Below are 19498 nucleotides of genomic sequence, written 5' to 3'. Positions count from 1 at the left end.
TTATGCAACTATTCTTACTTTATTGTAGATATAAATATATGCTGAGTATGTATGGTGAAGCAGGGGGAGGGTATAATTTTACAAACCTGTTCTTTGCATATTATCTCACATCCACTTCCCTGGTGTTTTTTTTTTTCTGTACTCATTCACAGCAGCTGGTACTATAGTGGTATCAAATCCTGTCTCACTGCATAAAAGTGCTGGACGTGGTGATAACGGAATACATAGAAAGTAGGCTGGGAGATGGGCAGTTTAGGATTTAGATTAGGATACAGTATAGCTGACAGTGTTTTCAGTGAGACAGAGGAGAAGAAGCTAGAGACAGGAACAACTTCATCTCGGAATTCTCAGACTTTGATAAAGTGTATGACAGGGCTTCAAGAAAAACTATTTTTGGCAGTCCTGTGATGGTTCAAAGTCCCACAGACATTGGTAGAAGTAGTGTAGGCTATGTGCAAGGATTCACTTCAAACCTATATGAAGAGTGTTCAGACTCCCAGGTGGTTCCCAATGTGACTGGGTGTGCATCAGGGTTCAGCTTTGGGCCCATTATTGACCGGTAATGAACTGTAAACAAGATGGAGAGAAGAGATCAGCAAAGCTGCTGTAAGCACACAATATGGCATTCCAAGCAGAATCAACATGAACTTCAGCAAATTATTGGGGCGCGTGAATGCAAAACTAAGGTCACACAGGATGACAGTGAGTACAAACAAGACAGTATCATAAACAAAACTGGGGGAATCGGAATAAAGCTGAAAACTGTGATAGAAGGGGTATGACCAACACTTCTGTATGTTAGAGAAACCAGAGCAGTGAAGGCAGAGCTGTTGAAATGTGTGAGACAGGTGATTAGATGCACACTGGAACAGATGAGCAGAAGCCACCAAAGTAGCTCCATTTGCAGAGAAGGTCAAAGAGAACTGATTACAGTGGTTCACACACATATGCAGGAAAGCAGAAAATTATTTGGTGAAGTGAATTTGAAGTAAAAGGGAAGAGGAGAAATGAGGATGTCCACCAAAAAGATGGCTGCATGACAGAAGACCTGCAATAGTCCAGCATTTATCCTGAAGAAGGTAGGACAGTGTCACTGAATCAAGCGAGGTTGCAATGGTTCATGTAACACCCTGACCCTGTGTAGAAAAATGGGTGGAAAGGAAGGGGATGGTGTGCATTGTTAGGGGTAGGAAGTGCAGTCATTTGGAATTTAGGAAGGTACTGTGTCTGAGAGGTGAGAGCAGGTGATGGAGCCGCAAGTGTTGTTTTTGCTCGGACTACATACTAGGGATCACCACCTTACCTCAGCACCCTTCTGTAAGACATCTGCATTGCTTAACTTCCACCAAATGTGCTTTCTACTACCCCAAGACTCCACCTTTGCTTTGCTAATGGTATTGTAGCCTCATGTGGATTATGCACACACACACAACTGAATTTTAAGCAACAACACTTTCCCTCACCATTTCATCCACCCACATGTGTTGGTGTGTATGCACACGTGTATATGTATATCCTTGCACAATGTGTATGTTTGTGTGTGCATGCTTACCTATGGGTACACAACTGATGTGCGATGGTCATTTAGACATTGACTTCTCTGACGTCAAGGCAAATGCAGAAGGCCTCTGGATGACAGTTTGCTGATGACTGCAAGCTGGGGGCAATCATTGAATCCTTCATTGATGTAGATATACTTCAAGAGGGTCTAGATCTGAGAAATGGTTGGTGCCAGAACAGTGGCCTAAAACTAAATGGAGAAAAATGCATTGCACCCTTTGGGAAGTAAAATACCCCTGCAAATTACAGCATCAATAGCACACCACTTGGTGTAGACTCAGAGGTGAGAGATCTAGATACACATGATCACGACCCTCAGCAGCATGAGGTTCATCCAATCTGGAGATCTAAACGTAGTTAGTGACTTGAATAAAATGTGTTGGATAGACAAATCTGTGTCCGAGATTGCCCCTTCTTTGGAACGGACTTCCTGTTCACATTAAGCCGAGTCCTTCACCTATCCATCTTCAAGTGCAGTTTGGATCAATGGATGGGGAATTGCAAATTCACTCCAGGGGTAGTGCCTATGTCCCTTATGGAAAGTGTCAGTCTTTAAGAAACTGTATGTATAGGCGCAAATTACTGAAAAGATTGTTGGGGGAAATGTCATTTGCTGTCAGTAAATGTTCTCATGCAGATGCTGCAAAATACAGAAGGGATCCCTGGGGGAATTTTTCTATCTGATGTCGGTGAAGTTCTTGCCCGTATCTTAAGGGGCATGACATTACTTACCACCTGTGCATTTGGTTATTGAAGTTGTGGGCATGGCACCACATTTTTCTCTTTGCCCAAAGGGAATTAGTAGCACAGCCATATTTTTCTGCTGCTTAATGTCACTTCAGCCATGTATCCCAACTAAGTGTATGACATGGAAATGTCTCTCTGACTAGGTACTTGACGCTGACAGTGATGGTAGGGTTGCCACCTTCTTTCACGGCTAAAACCGGAGCCAAGCCACGCCCCTCGCGTCACCAGTAACCCCCTCTCCCGCCAACATCTCGCCTATTTTGTGATGTCACGACAGCATCACTCAACGGGAACGCCCTCTTTTTTCGTTCCCGCCGCCTGCTTTTGGCTGATTTGCTATGCTTTTCTGTAAAAAAAAAAAAAAAAAAAGCATAGTAAATCAGCCGATCAGCAGGAACGCCCTCTTTTTTCGTTCCCGCCGCCTGCTTTTGGCTGATTTGCTATGCTTTTCTGTAAAAAAAAGCATAGTAAATCAGCCGATTTACAAACTCCGATAGTCTGTTTCCTTTTTGAAACAGAATACCGGAGTTTGTACAGTGTTTTCCGGACTACCGGAGAATCAGTTTGATTTCCTGATAGTCCGGAAAAAAAACGGAGGGGTGGCAAGCCTAAGTGATGGGCAGATAAATCCTCCTATTGAAATGTCTAGTTGATGTGACTTGTTGGGAGTGGGGGTATATCATACGCATCTGACAGCGACAAACTAAAAGACAGTACTATTGCCTTTCTTCTTTTTGTATTGATTTGTGTAGCAGTGAGTGCTCACACTTAGTGGTGTACTGGTGGGCTGCAGACATCAGCATGCTTATGTAAGCAGCATGTCATGTAACTGTGTAGGCAGGTATTCTGGTTTCAGAGTGCAGGACTTTGTTGAAATAAATGCAGAGTTGTAATTAGTGGAAAAGATTGCATTCCACAGAAGCTTACATTGTACTTTAAGTATTCAGAACACTCTGCACATCTCTAATGCTCTTGGATAAAACTCAAGGCAATAAGACTCCAAGCTAGACACTGCAGTTGACCAAAGCGACTGTGGGTTCCCTAAAACAAGCAGCCACCAAGTGCCTTGTGCATCTAATGAAGCAAGAGTTAACTGATGTAAAATGTCTCTGTTACATATTTCATCTGAAGACTTTAGCTGGCTACTGCAAAAGAGATGCTCAATTCCAGAAAGAGATGTCTGCAAATACAGGTGAATGCTGCATATCCCACACTGCATCTAATTCATCTTGGTACTACTAATTAATGTTAAACAACTGAGCCATGAAAACTGGTCCAAGGATAATGGTGATCAGCTAAGTAACAAGTGATTGGGGTGCTGAACACAAAAAACAAATCTGGTTACAAAATGCAAATTAACATATAGATACATGACGCATCATAGCAATTTTACTGAGTTTGTTTTCCTTTCTCTTCATAATGAATGCCAATATGGGATCCTAATCATTTACTAATTATGAGCTAAAGATCACTTAGCTCTACAACTTATACAAGTCCCTCGTGCAACCCTGGATATTATGCATCATGCCTGAAAAGTACCTGGATTTTTTCTACTTCTGCCCGCTACAAACTGACTTCACTAGCTTAATTTGATCAAAATTTAAGTTAACAAAATTGTTTAAAAACTAACAAAACACTTCTGGAACAGTGAGCATGATGTATCGTATGTTAAAAAATCTACACTAGCAGCAAGCCCACAGCTCAAACTAAAACTTGCTCACATACGCTGTGTAATTTAAATGCTGGCTCTAAATAGGTACAGACATTGGTCCATCTTCAACACAGAACAGTGCACCCTCAAACTAAAAACATGCAAACAGCAACAGACTCTGCTTTCCTGCCTGCTAAGTGCTAACCATGGAACAATTCAAAGACTAACGAACTTCCCTCTAACGAATGAATCTATAAATTTATTTATTTTTTTACAAGGAATCCGAGTCGGGCACCTACCTCAATTTAAAGTTTAAAAAAATGAATCACTAATTGAAGTTCGGTGGGAATCCGTAGGCTAGGAATCCAAATCAGTTTTTTATCAGTCTGAGAACTCTCTGTAATAAGCTAGCAAGCCAAAAAGAAAGAAAACAAGGAAACAGCAAACAAAAAGTTGTTTCAGGCTCAGCAACGGTAGCAAGTACTGAGCTACTATGACTGGTTCTCACTCTTTTCCTGAAAAAGAGAGTGAGAAACAAATCTGTAGCCATCCAGCCGTCCATGTCACGTACATGACTGCAGATGTGGCAGTCCGATCCCCTTCCACTTTACTGTGCGGTTAAACCGCATAGACTTCTGGGCATCACACAGATGCCTTTTCTCCTTAATTTGGACTGCTTTTACAGCAGTCTAGATTTACTATTTTTTTTTTTTTTTTTACATCCCAGAACTCGCCGAGCATGCATAGTTCAAGTTCCGGGACTTTGCAAGTCAGTCGGACTCGCTTAGGGCACTGCAGCCAGCCAGATAATTAATTATAGAATTAATTTATAAATATATTTTATTTTAAAATATGTTCTTTTCTTTTCAGCTGGGGGGGGGAGCTGCAGTCCAATGGCACGAGTCGCCATTAAATTTATGCTACCCTTACAAAAATACAGGGTCAGCCGCTTCCCACAGCAAAACTTTTTCCTGGACCCCTAAGTCCTAGTCAGTGGCCTGACAGTTGCAGGAAAAACATAAATAAGTTGTGCTGAACAATAAATGATCAAAAAAATTAATCTCAGATGAATGTCTCACACCAGAAAGCATCTGCTATCTTCAAATGGACCAAACCAAAAATTAAAATTTCAGATAGAGAAGTACAGCACACATTGGAGACAAAGTTGAATAATTCCAGATACTTTAGCAAGGAAAGTCATCTAGTGTAGGGAAAAAACATAACATTGTGGTGAATACCTGAGATGGCAGGGAAACATGCCTCTCATAATGAACAAAATACATACCATAATTTACATGAATAAATAAACAAAATTGCAGTCCTGATGATATGAATAAAGCTGCAATAGGCAAGCATACCTGTGTGACAAAAAGGACACCAGAAGCAAAAACATCTACCAACTCATATGCACAGAAGCAAGTCCTTAAAAGGGATTGTGTAACCATTCTATGCTTTCACACACAGCCTGCACCCTAGCCCCACATGAAAAGATAATGAAGTTCTGTGCACAGCTCTAAGGATATTTTTGGATGACAGTGAAAAGAAAAATGGCAATAGTACCATCTTTTAGTTTGTCACGGTCAGATGCGTATGATATACCCCCACTCCCAACAAGTCACATCAACTAGACATTTCAATAGGAGGATTTACCTGCCCATCACTGTCAGCATCAAGTACCTAGTCAGAGAGACATTTCCGTGTCATACACTTAGTTGGGATACATGGCTGAAGTGACATTAAGCAGCAGAAAAATATGGCTGTGTTACTAATTCCCTTTGGGCAAAGAGAAAAATGTGGTGCCATGCCCACAACTTCAATAACCAAACGCACAGGTGGTAAGTAATGTCATGCCCCTTAAGATATGGGCAAGAACTTCACCGACATCAGATAGAAAAATTCCCCCAGGGATCCCTTCTGTATTTTGCAGCATCTGCATGAGAACATTTACTGACGGCAAATGACATTTCCCCCAACAATCTTTTCAAGTAATTTGCACCTATACATACAGTTTCTTAAAGACTGACACTTTCCATAAGGGACATAGGCACTACCCCTGGAGTGAATTTGCAATTCCCCATCCATTGATCCAAACTGCACTTGAAGATGGATAGGTGAAGGACTAGGCTTAATGTGAACAGGAAGTCTGTTCCAAAGAAGGGGCAATCTCGGACACAGATTTGTCTATCCAACACATTTTATTCAAGTCACTAACTACGTTTATATCTCCAGATTGGATGAACCTCATGCTGCTGAGGGTCGTGATCATGTGTATCTAGATCTCTCACCTCTGAGTCTACACCAAGTGGTGTGCTATTGATGCTGTAATTTGCAGGGGTATTTTACTTCCCAAAGGGTGCAATGCATTTTTCTCCATTTAGTTTTAGGCCACTGTTCTGGCACCAACCATTTCTCAGATCTAGACCCTCTTGAAGTATATCTACATCAATGAAGGATTCAATGATTGCCCCCAGCTTGCAGTTGTCAGCAAACTGTCATCCAGAGGCCTTCTGCATTTGCCTTGACGTCAGAGAAGTCAATGTCTAAATGACCATCGCACATAAGTTGTGTACCCATAGGTAAGCATGCACACACAAACGTACACATTGTGCAAGGATATACATATACACGTGTGCATACACACCAACACATGTGGGTGGATGAAATGGTGAGGGAAAGTGTTGTTGCTTAAAATTCAGTTGTGTGTGTGTGTGTGTATAATCCACATGAGGCTACAATACCATTAGCAAAGCAAAGGTGGAGTCTTGGGGTAGTAGAAAGCACATTTGGTGGAAGTTAAGAAATGCAGATGTCTGACAGAGGGGGTGCTAAGGTAAGGTGGTGATCCCTAGTATGTAGTCCGAGCAAAAACAACACTTGCGGCTCCATCACCTGCTCTCACCTCTCAGACACAGTACCTTCCTAAATTCCAAATAACTGCACTTCCTACCCCTAACAATGCACACCATCCCCTTCCTTTCCACCCATTTTTCTACACAGGGTCAGGGTGTTACATGAACCATTGCAACCTCGCTTGATTCAGTGACACTGTCCTACCTTCTTCAGGATAAATGCTTGACTATTGCAGGTCTTCTGTCATGCAGCCATCTTTTTGGTGGACATCCTCATTTCTCCTCTTCCCTTTTACTTCAAATTCACTTCACCAAATAATTTTCTGCTTTCCTGCATATGTGTGTGAACCACTGTAATCAGTTCTCTTTGCCCTTCTCTGCAAATGGAGCTACTTTGGTGGCTTCTGCTCATCTGTTCCAGTGTGCATCTAATCACCTGTCTCACACATTTCAACAGCTCTGCCTTCACTGCTCTGGTTTCTCTAACATACAGAAGTATTGGTCATACCCCTTCTATCACAGTTTTCAGCTTTATTCCGATTCCCCCAGTTTTGTTTATGATACTGTCTTGTTTGTACTCACTGTCATCCTGTGAGACCTTAGTTTTGCATTCACGCGCCCCAATAATTTGCTGAAGTTCATGTTGATTCTGCTTGGAATGCCATATTGTGTGCTTACAGCAGCTTTGCTGATCTCTTCTCTCCATCTTGTTTGCAGTTCATTACCAGTATAAACAATAATGGGCCCAAAGCTGAACCCTGATGCACACCCAGTCACATTGGGAACCACCTGGGAGTCTGAACACTCCTCATATAGGTTTGTCAGTGAATCCTTGCACATAGCCTACACTACTTCTACCAATGTCTGTGGGACTTTGAACCATCACAGGACTGCCAAAAATAGTTTTTCTTGAAGCCATGTCATACACTTTATCAAAGTCTGAGAATTCCCAGATGAAGTCTTTCCTGTCTCTAGCATCTTCTCCTCTGTCTCACTGAAAACACTGTCAGCTATACTGTATCCTAATCTAAATCCTAAACTGCCCATCTCCCAGCCTACTTTCTATGTATTCTATTAATATTCTATGTATTCCGTTATCACCACGTCCAGCACTTTTATGCAGTGAGACAGGATTTGATGCCAGCTGCTGTGAATGAGTACAGAAAAAAAAACCACCAGGGAAGTGGATGTGAGATAATATGCAAAGAACAGGTTTGTAAAATTATACCCTCCCCCTGCTTCACCATACATGCTCAGCATATATTTATATCTACAATAAAGTAAGAATAGTTGCATAATGGTCAACTTGTATATACAACTTAACTTAAACACAAGAAAACAAATCAGCAACTTATTCTTCCTCTGCTTAGGCAGACTGGTTGTGACTCCAGGTTGCTTTGTATCATATAAACTTTGAGACCTAAGTATTCTCATTGTAGACCTTGGTGACAATTCTACTTAACAAGGTAAATGGTGGTTGATGTTTAGTAGTAATTTTAGATTGCATAAATGTTTTACAATGACTTATGCTCAGGTTACTGGTGACAGAGATCCTCATCTGAAAGCCATAGCTAAGCATTCTCATTCCTGGACCATTAACCTCAAACAAGACATGACTAGTATGAAACTTCACAAAACACACACACACACACACACACACACACACACACACACACACACACACACAAGTAAATGCTCAGCTAATCCCCATCTATCAGTCAACACATTGTTTGAAGCACTGTCATGCATTCAGTTTAATCAGAACTGAAATATAATCCAAAAAAAGATGAAGACCACATACAAGAGTAAATAACTGTCTAGCCTAAAAACAGTTAAATAAAAAGTTGCACTTAACCTTTAGTACACAGCAGCTAACAGATAATGTAGGATTGAGAGAGAATCTTCTGGCAGTATTCTTCTGCAAACATGATACTTTCCAAGTAATTCCTTCAAAAAAATGTAACCGTGCATCCAATACCCATCTAAAGCATGCCTCAACAAGACTGTTTCCCTTTCATAACAGATGAGTAAAAAAAATATTTGACTAAACTCTCCTCCAGCTTTTCACTCAGACCATGAATTCTCATTTGAGCCAAAAATACTGCAGGAAGTTCAAAGCATGCCCCTTCTACAAAGCCATACCCCAGCCAGTAATGGGATCTTCACTACGTTTCATAGGTAGCGATGGAAGACTTCAGACCACGAAGGACCTCAACACCAGTAAATTCCTGAATTTACTGGTGTTGAGGTCCTTCGTGGTCTGAAGTCTTCCATCGCTGGTTTGTGTACTGTCTTTTCTTGTTTTATAGGTTCATAGGTAGGTACTAGGCTATTGGCCCTAGGGCCTATATAAGCCTAGCCAAAAAATGCACCCTGGCTTTTGCCACCCAATAAAATTATTTTCCTGTGCCCCTGTCGAGCAGAGCCACAGAAGTGATCCCTGGGGTGAATTTCCCATTTCCCATCCAATCAAAATTTTTCTTGAAGAGTGCTAATGAGCAGCTCTGTTTGACATAGATAGGTAGTCTGTTCCAGAGTATGGGAAGTCTCTGGGACAGGAATCTATCCCCCCAGCATGTTCTGTTTATTGTGGTGACAAGGTTTAGGTCCCTAGAGCGTGTAGCTCGGAGGGATTGGGATTTCTTTGTGGAGCATGTCCAACAGCTCTGGGTTTGACATAGCTTTGTATGTTAGGCAGAGATCGCCCCTGAGTAGGTGATATGCGATGGAGTAAAGCTGTAGTTTTTTGAGACGGTCTGCGTAGGGCATCTGTTTGAGGCCAGTAATCCTCTTTGTGAAGTATTTCTGTGGTCTTTCCAGTTGTTGTAGATGTCTTGTGAGGTACATGCCAAAAGGGGCATTGTACTCTATAATGGGTCTAGTGAGTGATGAGTAGAGGGGAACAATGACCTCTTTTTTTTCTGGATGAGATGAGCCATGCAGAAGGATTTCCTGACCACTATGGCAATGTGATAATCAAAGCAGAGACTGCTGCCCACCTGCGCCCCAAGGTCTCTTATCACATTTTCAGCATTAAGTACACTACTAGCTATGTGGTAGTTCATGGGTACAGAGTTTTTACCAAAGGGGATGACAATACACGTTTTGGCATTGAGCTTCAGGCCATGGCTTTGACACCAGGTATCTGTCTCAGTGAGGCCCTTTTGTAGTTTGTCCACATCGTTAGGAGTTTTAGTTATGGCTCCTAGTTTGAAATCATCTGCAAACTTTGTTAGCCAAAGACCTTCTGTGTTAACCTGCACTTCAGAGAAGTAGATACCAAACAGGAGAGGACCCAGGACTGAACCCTGTGGTACTCCACTTGTCACTAGTCTGAAGTCGGATTTGGAATCTGCTACTTTCACATTGTGGGTTTTGTGCGTGAGCCATTTGGCAACCACTCTTGTGACATAGGGATTTATACCTAGTTTAGTGAGTTTATCTATAATTCCAGAGTGGGGAATGGTGTTGAAAGCCTTGGCGAGATCTAGATAAGCTGTGTGAACCATTTTACCCTCATCTATGGCTTTGGTGACTGCTTCAAAGAAGTCAATCAGGTTTAGGAGACATGATCTGCCTTTTACAAATCCAAACTGGGTACAGTCCAGAGTTTGGAGATTACCAATGTCTTGGTTTATGAGTTCCATGATGATACGTTCCATGGCCTTGCAGACCAGGCTCGTCAGGCTAATGGAGCGGTAGTTCCCGGGGTCCGTCGTGGCTCCACCTTTGTGGGAGTGGGATAACCGTCGCTGTGCGCCATTCAGTGGGTACAAAGCCTGAGGTGAGGCTATGATTGAACATGGTACTTAGGTAGGGTGCCAGTTCATTCTGTAGTCTATGTAGAATGCAGCCTGGGATATTGTCAGGTCCCATGAATGCTGTGTTCTTGGCTTTGGAGAGTGTTTTTTTTACCTGTGCAGCCGTGATTATAGGAACTTTGCATTCTTCCGGTATAGAGATGGCCCCTCTAGGGGGTGAGAGGGGGGGTAAAGTTAGCACTGAACCTATCTGCTAGGATGTTGGCAATATCAGTTGGTTCTGTATATTTAGCGCCATTGTGCTGTAACTCAGAGCAGATCTGAGTGTTCCCATTGAGATTCTTGACATAGCTATAGAATGCTTTGTGGTTGTCTTTAGAGTCAGTGGCAATTTTGTTTTCGTATCTAGCTTTGGAGGATTTTATGAGGGATCTCAGCTTATTACTGAGGTTGACCAGGGAGTTCCTCCAGTCTTGGGATTTTACTCTTTTTTGCAACAGTTTATTTCTTCTGTTGTAGAGTTTGTTTATGGCAGAGGACCACCAGATTGGCTTCCTTTTTTTGGAGGATAACATCTTGGTTCTATTAGGGATAGCATGATCCATGCACTCGTGTAAGTGCTTATAAAGTGCATTTGTGTAGGATTCAGCAGTCCTACCTCTATTGTCCATCTGCATGGGTGTCGTGAAGTTTGCCACTTCTGTCTTAAGAAGTGTGAAGTTGGCTTTGGAGAAGTTTTTTACGATGGTTTCCCTAATTGGGGGTGGGGGTGGGATGTGGATGTCTAGGCTGATTAGCTTGTGGTCGGATCTGACCAACGAGGAATTGACCTCTGGTGTAGAACACCGGTTTCCCATGTTGGTAATGACCATGTCTAGGATATTGCTGCCCCTGGTGGGGGTGTGAATAAGTTGATCCAAGGCGTTGGAATTTATGAATTTTAGAAAACGTTGAGCAAAAGGGTTGGTACACGAGTAGTTTTCCCAGTTAAAATGTAATTATACTCCTTTCATTGTTTAGGAATAACAGAATGGGATTCTATCAGACATGAAGAATGAACTTCTGTCTACAGTGCCTCATTAATGTGAATGGGGACATTTTCACCTCTTTTAACGGACTTACCAAAATGAATGTAAAAGCTTTCACTTCTTTCACACGTAGAATTGTCTCAGCCTTTGAAAAAGTTTTGTTTCTATTGAATATTGAAGTTATTAATGAAACCCACAACTGCCAAGACCCAGTTTATGGTAAATCCCTAAATTCATATATCACTAACCTTAAAAATAAATACAGCACTTCTTGAAAACTATGCCATTATTCTTATATCAATTATAAAATGTTACTTAAAATGTAGATAGACATAGTTTACTGAAAATGAGAATTCTGTGTGAAGACTGAGATGTAAACTGGCAAAAACATTTTGAAGTGGCTCTGTATATGGTTGCATTGACAGACTGCCAGCAACAGTAATGATTTGCAAATGAACACATTTCAGTAGGATCCATACAGGTGACTGTATGTCATTGTCCTTTAGTAGCAGACGGCAAATAATAGGATCATATGTTCATTGGAAGTTACTAGGCTAACAGCTCCAGGACCCTTACAAGACTAGCCAAGCTCAACCCATCTTCCCAAGTGTGTCAGATTCAAGCAAACACTAAAATCAGCACCTATTGGCCCTGTCCAAGAGGGACACAGGTGGAACCACCAGGGGAAATTTCCAGTTACCCATTCAATCGTCTAAATTCCACTTAAAAATAGGGGGGCTATTACAGGGGAGAAACAAGAGTTAAACCATTTTTCTTTACCGACATTCTGAGTTAAATTTTATGACTAATGTAGCTGTCACCTAGCAGCTTGAGTGAAAGCATGCATAGTAATTAGTTGGCTAGTACTGGTCTGCATTCCAGAGTGATCTAAAATTGGAAGGTTTGTATCATACACTACAACCTCCAGCCCGCTTACTTTTACCAGTACTATCAACCAAAGCAAAAAAAAAGAAGGCAAACTAATGTCCTCCATAGTCTTAGACCTATCTACAGCATTCAATATTGTTGGTCATCAAAAACTCCTTACCGAACCATCTACCATCAAACCAAGTCTTTCTTCACTATCTCTTGATTCCATTGATATCTAACTGGTTGGCAGCAAACAGTTAAATGACAACATAATTTTTCTCTTCTCTTACCATTCATTGTGAGGGTCCCTCATGGCTTGATTTTGGGACCGCTCCTATTCAGTATTTTTACTAAACAAACTGCAATAACACCTTGCCTCAGTTGTGCAATACAGAGATGATTCTGCACTCAATCTGCTCAGCACAAACCCTACCAAATCTTACAAGAAATAACGCAACTTGCTTTCTATGCCGTTGAATCCTGGCAAAGAAACTCACACCTACTACTTAATCCTAACAAAACTAAACTAATGCTTCTTACACCAAAAAAAGTTTACAGATCTAACATCCTCCTTTCATATCGCCTCCTTTCATATCACCTCGTCCTACAATAACAGAGCAGCAACAGTACCTGAAGCAAAACTGCTTGGTGTACTAATTGATGAAAAAATTAAGTCTGACCAACTCTATCTCAGGTGATCAAAAAGACACACATGAAATTAGGATACCTATATGGAATCAAACTGTATCTTACCAACTCTACCAGACAATCAATAGCCAGAATTCTACTGCTCTCTCCCCTGTTAAACATTTCCACAATTTTACTAACTTACAAAAGAAATATCAAAACTAGACAAATACTACAATAAAACACACAGATTTGCAATAAATATGCCACACAGATCCCATCACTGCATTGCACTACAGTACCCTAACTGGCTAGAATTACCCCATTACTTAACATATTCCAAATTAATCACTGCCCACAAACATACACTTTCCAGAAAAATGCCTTGCACTCCAAAATGTACTGCAACTTTATTCCAATAGTAGAGACCTATAAATCACCAAACAAAGCTTTCTTGCTAGTTACCAAATCCAATAACAACAGTGACTATCTACTCCAACTCCATCTTCAAAATCTTAACTATTCCTCATCCCATCATAGCTGTAGAAAAACCATCACATTTCAAAAAATCAACTTAAATAGCATCTAATAACTAGCTATGAACCTGTTCCAATCATGGCTAAATTCCTCCTGTATTTCACTTACTCATGGTCACTAAGAATTATTTCTCGTAGCATCAAGCAACTTCAATATCCCACAATTCTTCTTTTCACTTCATTTTTCCCCTTCTAAGACACCTGCTATCTACACATTTCTCTTTAGTTCTATACCTTCCATATTACTGTCTATACACATACCTTTCTTTTACAAAATACTTTCTTGCACCTTAATCTCCCCTTACCTACACCTTCACCTTTCTCATGCATAGAAACTAAACTCTTTCTTCTTGATTCAGTCTACATCTCCTACCCCCTACATACTGACGACTGGTGTCACATGCATGGCGTCAAACCACATGCCATACAAGATATCCCTGTACCATTTGGCAAAGGCACAACACCTATTGAATACCACATGAATGCCAACCCACTAAGTACACAACCTGTGTTGAGTGACCTGGGTACTCAGCAAGATAAACTCACATTTGACCTTCATGTAGCAACAGTGGTCATAAAATACTGAGTGGCTCAGACCTAAAAATGGTATAACCAACACACACACAGATGATATGGTTGTCATACACTGAAACACACACACCCACAATCAAATAAGTCAATGCTGAGCTTAGAACCCCTACCTATCTTGTTACTTGTACTACACTATTACGCAGTTAGTGCATGCACCAAGAGCTTACGGGCTCTTCAGAGGGTCAGGACGAACTTCTAAGGTGAGTGTCATCAGTTGGCCTTTAAAGTAGCACAATGGGTACCATAGTGGGTTCAACAGGCCTCAAAATGATATAATCAATACACCCACACAAGAGATATGCTTCTCACACGCATTCACACAGTTGCCAGTGCTGAGATTAGAACCCCTACCTATCTAATTACTTGTACTACAGTATTACGCAGTTTCTACAGTGCCACTGTGCTTATTGGGCTGCAGTGTGTCTGAAGGGACTTCTAAAGCGAGTGTCATCAGAATGCCTTCTAAAGTAGGTCAATACAAAGTGTGATTCTGGTGGGCAGGGATTCAAAATACTGTAACACACACACACACACACACATATATGTATATGTATATATATATATATATATATATATATATATATATATATATATATATACATATAGGTGATGTGAGATTACAAGCACTACCTCAGTACTGTTAAGCAATGGAGCTCACCTTCATAGTGGCACATAGCAATACTTACACATGGTGTGGTGTGCAGTTATTTGCAGCAGGACATCACTCTATACCTTTCAGTGTGTCTCTCTCTCTCTCTAGGACTCTCTGTGTGCATCTCCCTCTCTCTCACTGTCTGTCTGCATCTCCCTCTCTCTCACTGTCTGTCTCTGCCAGTATATGACACATTTGTATATGTTGCCCATACATATGATTGTGTGTCACACTCACCAGATGCAGACATTATTAGATATGGGCCACCTACAGATGAGGGTATTCCTGTGTGATAGGGGTTGGAAGAGACAGTTCAGCTGTACACAGCTATCTGTATGTGCTGACATATAAAGCACAATACACTTGTATAATCTGATCTGGTTTTACACATGGGCTGTAATTCTCTAAGTGTAGGAGCATGCCCAGTATGACCTTCTATAGTAGACGTGAGAGGCAATTCCTCAGACTACTGTACTCCAGGCCAGGCTTGTGTGTGTCACAACCATACCTCTCAAACACTTAGTACACAAGATCTGGACAATGGCTGTCAAAATGGTGAGACAATGGGCCACACATATGGACATATTATTGCCGTTATACACCTAGACAGTTGGTACACTAACAGTGTTTGTTTCAGCATACATTTTCTGAAGAATACGAGGTCTGCAAATGAAATTCATGTGACCTTGTTAACTGAAAAATTCTCAGGTCATCCCACTGATTTACCAGACTAAACAAATGTTATCTGGAACAGACCAGAAATAAGGGACATAGATCTGGCCAGTTGAGAGGTATGTCTACAGCAGATTTGATTTTGAAGCTGTATAAACAGTCCATTCCCTCAGTGTTACAGTGGCTGGGTATCTCCAGGTTCTGTAGTATTGTCTTCAACTGCACTGCCATATCCTGCTGTGGGTACAGAGTCCCTTGGACTGAGCCGAGCTTTCCATATGTGTGTGCTGTATTGTAAATAGCAGCATCATGTCCTGGTATATTAGTGGCAGAGCAGTATAGAGTAAAGTGGTGAACTGCTGACAGACATTGGTTGATAGATTCATAGGAGTTTGCCTGAGGCTGTAATAACCCTAGCAGACACTAGTGTAGGGCATATGTTTACACATGTCCGCACCCTGAGCCCCTGCCCAGCAGTGACAACAGTGGAAACCCAGGACTGTATTCTCCATTTCCCATACTGTTATCCTGGGTGCACTTCAAAAGGGCTATCAAGGTACTCTGTCTGATATGGACAAAAAGTATATTACACAGATGGGGGTGTCTATGGGATACATATCTGTTCCAACAACAAGTCGTATTCATATCACAGACCAAGTTGATGCTGCACCTGCAGGTTGCTGCAGTGGAGGCTGACATATGCATATGCAGTGGTCCCATCAAGGCCAGCCCTGTACTGCTTTGTATGCCAGAGACAGGTCAACTCTGAGGGGTCTGTGCGACAATTAGTAGGGTGACATTGCTCTTAGCCTGTGTGTGCATGGTAGGTGTTTGAGAGCTTTTATTATCCACATGTGGATCCTGTGTGGTCTCTCCAGCTGCATGTGCTTTGTGAGGTACATACACAAGGGGGCAGTGTACTCACCAATTGCCCTTACAACAGTGGAATACATGTATCCTATGACCTCTATGTCCCAATACCCTTACTCATGAGGTGCCCTATGTAAAAAGCGATCTGTACAACAGCTGCAACATGACATAAGTCAGATTGCTACCAACCTGGGTTGCCAGGTCACCCAGCTAACAATTGTGTGCATAGGACATTGTTGTTAATGTGATAAGATGTGAGAACTGCAGTTTCCCCAAAGAGGATGATGAAATAGTGCACAAAAGAATCAGCATATTAAAATAAACTGTTATTCACTAATGACAACATATCAACACAATAAACAGTGAACCATATTCACGTTCTTTCTATCAGACCGCATGTGCCAACAACTACTAATATATTACTAAGCATCAGAAAGTACCAGTAAACCAATCAGTGAACATACAACTTAGAGAAACCCTCAGAAGTCACTGGTTTCCACAAACATACCACAGATATTGCAGTTTAGTCAAAGATAACTCAGATACATTTTCATTCTATCAGTATCTATAGCTGTCCCGAGACGTTTCCTTTTTATCTCATATGTTATTACTGCATATGGGGACAATCTCCTCGTCAGTGGTGGTGTTTTACCAATCTCTGTATGTATATTGCTGAATTCTATCCCCCTCCTTTGTCACAGACAGATTATAATGCAGACAATTTACCAAAAAAAAAAAAAAAAAAGGGAATGACAGTGGATTTATACAGATTAATGATAACATAGGCATATAACAATGGTAATCTACTCTACCACAATGCCAGAAGGTGACAGGTTACCTTTGAAGATAGCTGTATATCAGGTATTCCTTAAAGTACATTATATGTTTGAAAAAACAAATGAACTCAGTAATTAGGACTGTCCATAGAGATTCATAGGAGGTTACTAGGCTATTGACTCGAGGGTCGTTTTAAGCCTAGCCGATTACACCCATTATATTTTAAGAGAAAAAGTCTAGTCAATGCCTAAGATTATTATTATTAATGACCGTCCATGTCCAAGAGGGATGTGGGAGTTACTCTCAGCAATAATTTGCAGTTCCCCAGGCTCCTTTTGAACAGTCTAGAGATGCTTAACATGAAATGGTAGCCTATTCCAGAGAAATGGCAACCTCAGAGTCTCTCCACCATGTCCTATTTAAATAGCAGGCCAGACTTAAGTCACTGCAATGGGTAATTCTAGTTCCATTTGGCTTACGGGATGTGAAGCTACTTCATCAGGTTGGGGTCAGAGGCAGGCACAAGTCTCCCCTAACCAGCCTATATGCTGCTAAGTACAGTGACAAAGGCTTCAGTCTGTCTGTGTAAGGCATGTCTGTGCCATGCAATATAACAGAAGCAAATAGGATATATTACTATACAGCTAAATTAATAACAGTGTCTTACCACAAAACACATGGCAGTAAGGGAAAGGAAGAAAGGGAAGTAAGGGAATGGAAGGGAAGAAATCAAATGTAATCATGGAAGTATCAAATACAGAAAACTGTAAAGCAATTAAGACAATAAAAAAGTGTGACTGTTAAGAGTAGAGAAGAGGGAATAGATCAACAAAAATACTCGGAAAGATACATGTGATAAAAGCAAGGAGCAGTATTGGAACAGATCAGGCTCTGCCACGCACTATCGCAAATAATGATCTAAATATATCAGCATAGGAAGAAAAACTAAGGAGATATGCAGATAAATATAAAGGAAAAGGTACAAAATAAGCAATTTAATGATGGCCCAAAAATGTTTTATAGAGAATTAGGAAAAAGTTAAAGGAATTCATGTAAACTTTTAGCCAGAAGTTAAATACTGCATCTGGGCCTTTGTTTTCCCATTAGATGTTTTTCTTAACTTTTTGTCAATCTCTCTGGCTGTTACTTCAGCCCATTTCATACCCTGTACATTTGGACATCTTATTCTTTCCTTCACATAGACTGGGAGCATTACTCTAGCTCCAACACCCTAGCCCAAAGGTTCCTAGAATTCATATACTCAAATGCTATGAAACAACTTGTTACCACTCCCACAAGAGGGGAAAACATACTGGACCTGATCATCACCAACATGGGGGCTCTGTGCTCCACACCAGAAGTGTATCCCTCACTGGTAAGATCAGACCATAAACTAATCTCACTGGATATTCACATCCCGACCCCAGCCCCTGCCCAGAAAACTACAGTGAAAAACTTCTCTAAATCAAATTTCACACTCCTCAAAACCGAGGTGGAATCCTTCAAAGCCCCCGGGCCTATGGAAAATACGGCCCAGACCCCAGAATCCTTTATAAACGCATTCTATGAACACCTTCAGGAATGTATGGATCATGCAATCACAAAATAAAACCAAGACCCAATCCTCCAAAGGCAAGCGTCCTGTCTGGTGGACCCCAGCCCTAAACAAACTATACAATAGAAGGAGGAAGCTACTACATGAGAGAGCAAAATCCCAAAAAGGGAAGGCATCTCTTATCAGTATTAGCAAAAAACTACGGGCACTCATAAAATCGTCTAAAGCCAGCTTCGAGAGAAAAATTGCACAGGACACCAAGGATAATTACAAAGCTTTCTTTAGTTATGTTAGGAACCTGGTTGGGAATTCCCAGATATGCTCAGAATTAGTCCAAAATGACAAAAAATACACAGGACCCACAGACATTGCCAACATCCTAGCTGACAGGTTCAGTGCAAACTTCTCTCCCCCCCTCCCCACCAAAAGGGCAAATATCTATCCCAGCAGAGTGCTGTCCCCCTGACATCTCAGATGCTCAGGTAAGAGCCGCCCTCTCCAAAGAAAAAACACAGCCTCACTGGGACCAGATGGTGTCCCGGGCTGCGTCCTACATGAACTCCAAGAAGAGCTAAACCCAAACATAAGACTACTGTTCAATCTCAGCCTTACTACAGGATATGTACCCAAAGAGTGGCGTACAGCAATAGTGGTCCCGCTCCACAAAGGTGGTGCCTCAACGGATCCTGAAAACTATCGCCCCATAAGCCTGACTAGCTTGGTCTGCAAAGCTATGGAAAGGATCATCATGG

Source organism: Protopterus annectens, chromosome 10.part0 (genome assembly GCF_019279795.1).
Source record: "Protopterus annectens isolate FY-2018-M chromosome 10.part0, PAN1.0, whole genome shotgun sequence".
In the NCBI taxonomy this organism is placed as follows: Eukaryota; Metazoa; Chordata; order Ceratodontiformes; family Protopteridae; genus Protopterus; species Protopterus annectens.
The sequence above is the reverse complement of the archived record's forward strand: the minus strand, read 5'-3'. Positions refer to the sequence as shown.